The 8223-nt window shown below is 38.6% G+C and overlaps 1 long non-coding RNA gene across 2 annotated transcripts in view; it reads left to right on the top strand.

Annotated features, from left to right (window-relative positions):
- The window catches only part of LOC149135150 (uncharacterized), an 11612-nt gene extending 4261 nt beyond the window's left edge, over positions 1-7351 (top strand). For both annotated transcript variants that reach the window (XR_016242117.1, XR_016242118.1), the window contains exons 2-3: positions 3026-3135; positions 6653-7351. This is a non-coding gene — a long non-coding RNA (uncharacterized LOC149135150). The remainder of the gene's footprint in view (positions 1-3025; positions 3136-6652) is intronic.
- The last annotated feature ends 872 nt before the right edge of the window (positions 7352-8223 follow it).

Genomic DNA, 8223 nt, shown 5'->3' on the forward strand with positions numbered 1-8223 from the left:
TGCTAACAGTTTAACCCACGCACTTGTAATAACACAAATAATGAAGTAAAAACTCACTCATGCAAACTTAAACTATGTAATAGATTAGAATGTTTAGGAATATAGGAAACAGACGGCAAAGACGATGATGATGGGAATGTCATCTTTGAATCAAAACTAAGATCAATAAACCTGGCGAAATGCAAGATCGGATTAATCAGTAAAAACATAAATAAAAGCTTAAATAATATTGGTTCCAAAATTTGGTTCATGACCAGCAAGTTCGGCGGCGGTGGTGGTGGTGGTGGTGGTGGGGGCGTCGACTACACCGTACCCTATTTGTCATCTGGTACTTATTCTATCGACCCCGAAAGGATGAAAGGTAAAGTCGATCCCGGGGGAATTTGAACTTAGAATGTAAAGACGGACCATCTGCCGGGAGGTATTTCCCCCGGTGTGCTAGTGATCCTGCCAGTGCACCTCTCTGTTATATTATCGATAACATCAAGGAGGTAACTAAAGCGGCGAGCTGACAGAATCGTTTGCATGCCAGGCGAAATGCTTAGCGGCATTTCGTCCGTTTTAATATTCTGTGTTCAAGTTCCACCGAGGTCGACTTTGTTTTTCGTCCTTTCGGGCTCGATGAAATAATTACAAGCTGAGTACAGGGGTCGATGTAATCAACTTACCCCTCCCCTGAAACAGCTGGCCTTGTGCCAAAATTTGAAACCAATATTAAGAAGGTAACTGATCTCTAGAAACAGAACAAATGCAGATTTAGATTTATAAAAATCACGTTTCTGAGAATTTTCATTATTTGGCAGAATAGTTAGCACGCTAGGCGAAATGCTTAACAACATTTCGCCTGTCATTACGTTCTGAGTTCAAATTCCACCGAGGTCGACTTTGTCTTTCATCCTTTCGATGTTGGCAAAATAAATACCAATTGCGTATTGGGGTCAATCTAATCGACTGGCCCTCTCCTTCAAAATTTCGGGCCTTGTACCTATAGCTAAATGAAATCATCGTTATCTAGTTATTAATTTTCTATATTATCTTTTTCTATCACTCTTTACTTTTCTTATTACCATTTTCAATTTTCTCTCCCTCTCCCTCCATCTCTCTTTCTCTAACTGTTTATCATTCACTTCTCAACTTTTAGTCATTCTTCACTTTTTTACCAGCTATTTTCTTCCATACAGTCTTTTTTCCCCTGACATTTCCCCCCGTTTTATTTTACCTCTGCTCGCTTCCCACCAAAAAAACAACTCTTCAGTAATATTTAATCTCCCAACATCCAATCTTCTCAGAAAATGTTTTAATATTTGCATTTTACTTCTAAGATTGTCTACAGATAAACTTTAGAACGAAATGAAACAAAATACAATAACAGCAACAATAGCAGTGACAAGAGATAGGCAAGAGTCCCATCAGGCTACGTTGGCCTGTAGGAGTAAGATAGAAAAAAGACATGTGGTGTCGTGCGCTGTTGTTAGTAAGGAGAGAGAAAAAGGAGGCTGTGTCAGTTGAGAAAAGGGGATGCAGTGTATAGATAACTTATTTCAAGTAATTTGTCTTCATAAAGTTTTTACATTGTCATGTGGTGGTGATGGCAGTGGAGGCGGGTAGGTGTTAATGGTAGCCATAGTGATGATAGTGATGGTCATGATAATAGTGGAGGTAGAGGTGGAGGTGAAAGGGAAAAAATTATTAAATATAAAAGGTATTAGTGAGAGAGGGGGGAGGGAGAGAGAAACAGAGGAGGAAGAAAGAATAAAAAGAGGGAGAAGGAGGCTGTATATAGAAATTCGACGTTTTCATTTGGTTTGAGAACATGTACTTCTTATTTGTATCACTGATTAAACTGTGGCCATGCTGGGACACCACCTTGATGAATTTCAGTCAAATGAATCGACCCCAGTACATATTTTTAAAGACTGGTCCCTATTCTATCGGTCACTTTTTTGCCGAACCCATAGATTTCGGGGACGTAAACACATCAACACCAGTTGTCAAGAGGTGGTGTAGGACAAAAACAGACACAAAGACACACACACACACACACACACACACACACGCAAGCATAATCATATATGTGTGCATGTATTGTATGTATATATACATACATGTGTGTGTATGGGTGTGAATATATAGTCATCCCATAAATAATGCGGTTTTTTAATACATCTTTTATTTTTCGAAATTAAGATAAACAAAGTTCTTTTTTTATCTGAAAGGTGCTCTCCTTCATTTTCTATGATGTTCTTCCATCTATCTGGTAGATTTGCAAGGCTCCTCTTTCAAAGTTCACGATAAATACTCCTCCAGTACTGTTCTGACATCGTCTACAGAATGCATATTTTTTCCGTCCAAATGATTTTGAAAACTGCAGAATCAATAATAATCAGATAGGACAATATCTGGTGATATGGTGGGTGGGGCATCGTTTCCCATTCAAACTGTTCCAGCCTTTGGAATGTCATCCTTGCTGTGTGGCCGAGCATTATTCTGATGAACGCACAGCTTTCGTCTTGAAACCAAAGATGGTCAATTTTCTTCTAGCGCTGACTTAAGCTGCTCAAGCCGCTCGCAGTAGATCTCCTTTGTTATCGTTTGATTTGGGTTTAAAAGTTCAAAGTGGACTAAACCTTTCATATCCCACCAAACAGATAACAACACCTTATGTGGATGAAGACCTTCTTTAGCCTGGGGTGCCGGTGTTTCTCCTTCCCTACACACTGCCTTCGGCGCTTGACATTTTTATAGAGAACTCATTTCTCGTCACCAGTCAGTATTCGGTCTAAAAAAAGGTTCATTCGTGAGACGTACAGCAAAGAAGGGCACGCATTCTCTCTCTATCTGTAAGTGAGAGAAAGAGGGTGATATAAAGAAAGAGGATGGGGGAAGTAACAGCAGACATATGGTTCCTGGGTCAGTAATAAAAAGAAAATATTGGAGAAAAAATCAAAATATTCAACTATAAACAAAAATATGACAATAGGGTTTGTTTCTTATATATATATTATTACACATTTTATTCTGACAGGAACATCTCGGAGGCTATGACGCAACCACTACTTGCTGCGACGAGGGCTGAGGACGGCTAGCAGCGCAAGCATGCATTATAGCGAGACAAATGTATCTTTGAACCCAATGGTAATAGAAATAACTGGTGTTGGCTGAACATTGATAAGAGTTTTCTAATAATTACAGTCGCTGTGGTTTGACCCCAATCATGATCAGGCAAACCTATGATGAATGGCTTTCCAGTATTGAATGTGCTGTCCTTTTTCTTTTCTGCAGGGAACTCAAGACCACATTATCTAATCTGCCTTTGCTGTGAAACGGTTGGAAATGTGATTTGAATAAGTTTGGCTATTATTTCTACTCGGTTGAATCACCGCTTTGGGCCTCTTCCGCTTTGTTGGATCAGAACAAAGAAAGTTGAAGCGACAAATGAAGCGGTCTCTATTTCCATGGTAAACAAATTGGCCTGGCAATCGTAGTAATATTCTCTGTGTATCCGGCTGCCGCTAAAATGCTGATTGCCACATCTCGACCCATTTCTAGGAGAGACTAGCTACTCTACTCGTCACATCACTCCAGTTCTTGACCACTTGGAGATCTGGGCCAACCAGATCCTGAGTAATTCAACCATCGTCTTGTACCCCAAGAAGTTGTTGGACGACATAGGCCTGCCTCGCCATGTGCCGAGCTGCAGGCCCACTGACATTTTTGGCTGATTTTAACCCAGTCGCCGCCTAGTAGTCCTTTAGAGTAATGTTGATCACTTCGATGTATCTTGTGTCCGACGCTGTGACGCTGATGTCATCCGCGTATGCTGGCACAGTTCTTTCACATCTTACTTCAGGAGGGATGCCCTTCACTGCCTTTAGTTGCCACAGTAGTGACTTGAGTCAGTATATACATAAGGGATGTGAAGAGATGTAAAGAAACAGCCTTGGTGGACAGAACATATGATATTGAATGGTTCCGGTAGGTGACCATTTATCCAAACGAGCAAGTAAGTGTCGTAGTACATTGCAGCAGTCCAACCACGGTAGATAGGGCCGAAACCTGCCGCCGTAAGAACAGCCGCGAAGTATTAATAGTCCATCAATGCTTAGCGTCCCTCTGCCAGTCGGGCGCGGCGGTCGGCGGATATCCACCATGGTGATCTACTGGATTAGTGACGGGTAAGAGTGATGACATACTCGAAAATCAACTGGCAAGCTTCTCCCAGAAAACCTTCGGGATGAAACCCTGGATAATTCTTAGAAGTCCTTTGCCTGGTATTGCTACTGGAGGTGCGATTATCAGTTCGAATAAACTACATAGTTTATAGTTTCAGGTGCACCTGTCCGAAATGCGTGCAGAGTGACCAAACTGTTCTGCACGCATTCCTACAATGCTCGATCATTGGTGATTTGTAGAGTTATATCTGCTATCATGTGCAAGAAGGATCCAGCTATCGTCCGACTTTATTGTGAAGACCTTATTGTGAAGGCTTTATTCTTCTGGCTGGGAAGGGTAGGGAGTTTTCCTCTGTCTGATGGTTATGGCTAAGAGGTTGTGGATACGACTAAAAGTACTGAAGACAGATACTTTCCTTTCCGGCCAAAACCTTATCGAAAATTTCAAGTTCCATTTGGAACAGAAAGTGAGAGGGAGAGGAAGGGGTAAACCTCTAGTAAATTTGCAAAATGGTGGGTGAATTTAGTGAGAATGGCGCGAGTGAATGGACCTACTCTATGTTAAGTGCTTTTAGACTGAAAGTTAGCACTTGCACTGGTGCGCATGGTGATCAGGGTGAGTTGGAATCTATAGGATCCCACGGTCATCCTGTATCAAAAGAATTGGATCACCATCTTATTAATATTAAATATTATGTATAGTACTTTTTCAAATCATTCCATTCTGTCTAAAATCCCACACTTTGAATTTGTTTTGTATCATCCTCTCCATCCGTCGCCCAGGTAGCAAATAAAAGAAATCACGATTATTGTTATTATTGTCGTTGTTGTTATTGTTGCTGCTATCGTCGTCGTCGTTGACATCCTTCTTCTTCGTCTTCTTCTTCTTCTTCTTCTTCTTCTTCTTCTTCTTCTTCTTCTTCTTCTTCTTCTTCTTCTTCTTCTTCTTCTTCTTCTTCTTCTTCTTCTTCTTCTTCTAATTATTATTATTATTATTATTATTATTATTATTATTATGATTATTTTTATTATTATTATTATTAAGGCGGCGTGCTGGCAGAAACGCCAGCACGCCGAGCAAAAAGTTACGGGGTATTTCGTCTGGTGCTACGTTCTGAGTTCATATTCCGCCGAGGTCGACTTAGCCTTTCATCCGTCGCATCGATAAATTAAGTACCAGTGAAACACTGCGGTCGACTTACCCTTCTCCACAGATTTCAGGCCTTGTGCCTATCGTAAAAAGGATTATTATTATTATTAACAATGGCATACTGAATAAACGGATATAGTGAGTTTCCGCAACAACGAGTACTCTAATAGAAATTCAGAGACAACAGTTATGGTAAAAGAATACCTGTTTCAAAATATATAAAAAAAATACAAAAGAAGTCTTGTGTTTATCTAAGGAGTTAAGATCTGTAAATAGATAAAGTGGGACCAAAATATTAAATAAATAATTAAGCCGAAATAAGTTAAAATGTACTCACAAACTCACACATATGTATGTAAATATGCATGTATGCATGCATGTATGTATGTATGTATGTATACATACACACATATACACACACACATTCATGCATACATAACATGTTCTTTAAAGTACAGCTATCAAATAAAATAGCTGTAGTACAGTTGTGTAATTGTGTGTGTGTGTATATATATATATATATATATATATACCAACAAGCGCAGTGATACTGTGATATATAAAATAAACAAAACCGAAAGGAAATTCTTCTTTTCTGATATGGGGGAGGGTAGCCCAAACAGCAGGATACTCACAAACAATTTCAGGAATCTTTGAGTCTTGAATTCCTGAAAGAAGCCAACTAACAATCGCCAAATTATTTCCTTATCTATCGATAATATATATATATATATATATATATATATATATATATGTATATCTCTCTCTCGCTCTCTCTCTCGCTCTCTCTCTCTCTCTCTCTCTCTCTCTCAGTCTATCTGTCTGTTTGTCTGTCTGTCTTCTGTCTCTCTCTGTATGTATGTATATATATATATATATATATATATATATATATATATAGATAGATAGATACATAGATATATCTATGTATGTGTGTGTGTGTGCATGCGTGTGTGCGTGTGCGTGTTCGTGCGTCTATGTATAAGTGTATATAGCTATTTTACTCACTGTTGCATCACATGTATCGTATGTAATGTGGGAAACAAGTGATATTGTGTTGAGACGGATATTTACTTTACTGTAGTAGTTGTGCCAGTGGTAATTATAGTGGTTCTGTTTGTGGTTGTGATGATGGTGCAAATGAGTAATGACTGTCGATGTGACAGTTGAATGGGTAGTGTTAGTTGTGATGTAACTGTGTTCGTTATAAAACTTTGTAATACTATTACTTTGAAAACATCAACACTTACAATTCATTCCTTAAAACTCTAATTCCAACTCGAAGAGAAGAGCAGCGCTCATGAACTTTTATATATTTATTTATTTTCAGCTAAGAGGAATGCAAATAGTTATCTTCAAACCAGAGGTCTCACTTAAAGAAATTCTCGCAACATAATGAATTCTACTATAGGTAACCAAAGATCAGGTGATGGTACTACGTCCCCCTCAAAAGCACGCAATTCGTTACGGTTGACTACACATATCCCAGGATTTTTTCCACAGTGAAAGATCGTTCCACGTCTAAGCATAATCGAACGTGTTAAATATAGTTCTGCGCGATTATGTTTTATTCAACGCCGCTTCATGTAACGAGTTATTCAATTCCCGCTAGGCCAAACTGTACTATTTACATTTCGTGAAAGACGAGTTAGGCGTTTATAGCTAATGGATCGCAATAACGTAGAAACGTATGTGTCGTACGATCCATTGAGGTCCTTCATAGCCTAATATATTTTCTCAAATTTTTTCTGCGAGAAATATTCTTTCCTAGGATGTCCGAGTGTACAGAGGCGTGTTAAATAAGGTTGTACACGATTATATTTTGCTCAAAGCTGCGCCGTGTGAATATATATATGATAACATATAAAATAAAGATGTGTGTGTGTGTGTGTGTTCACTTTCCATGCGAAAACGGCTTCACCAATTGCTTTCATACTTGTGATGCATGAATAATTTAACCTCGGACAAATAGCAGGCTCTTCATATTTTTTTTATTAAAAATAAAAAAAAATATTGGTTTTTAATTAGATTCACGTCTTTGAAAGTTTTAAAAATATTTACTTCCGGTTTTTCTAGCGTCAGTGAGGTAACATATCTCTCTATATATTTCTCTCTGTCCATCTCTCTCTATGTATCCCTATCTCTCTGTAACATATCTCTCTATCTATATCTCTATCCATCTCTCTGTATCTACATTTCTCTATCTCTATATCTATCTCTCTGTATCTATCTGTCTATATCTTATCTTATCTTATCTTATCTTATCTATCTATCTATCTATCTATCTATCTATCTATCTATCTATCTATCTATCTATCTATCTATATTTCTCTTATTTCTCAGTCTAACTAGCTAGCTCTCTCTCTCTCTCTCTCTCTCTCTCTCTCTCTCTCTCTCTCTATCTCTTTCGCACTCCCTCTCTATTGTTTTCACTTTCCATTTTCAGACGCCATTGGTTTGTTTTGTTTTTTTTCGCGTTAACTTCAATCGTTATTGTTTTCACTGTAAGTTTAAGTTCTCAATCGTTATTTACAAACAAACAACGACAAATTACAGACAGAAAGAAGTTCACAATTACACGAGTATTTTTTCGGTATATGTATATAACCATGCGTAAAAAGAAAGTGTCAAATTTGTCTACAGTGTCATGGTCAGCCAACAAAATGTCTCTGTCCAGGGAAAGAGAGTCAGCTGCAGAAAGGGAAGTACGCCAAGAAACGAACAGACTGTGTACTACAAAAGTCAGAGCATCCTCAAGAGATGAACAGAGGTATGCACGGCTGACAAGGAATAGAATCTCTACTGCAGAACGAAAAGCAGTTGCAACAGCTCAGAGAAGCAACTTCCACGAAGCAACTTTCAATTATGATCCAGCAGCTCATTATGCAGATGACACAACAG

Source organism: Octopus bimaculoides, chromosome 6, assembly GCF_046866305.1.
Source record: "Octopus bimaculoides isolate indiv1 chromosome 6, ASM4686630v1, whole genome shotgun sequence".
Taxonomy (NCBI): Eukaryota; Metazoa; Mollusca; class Cephalopoda; order Octopoda; family Octopodidae; genus Octopus; species Octopus bimaculoides.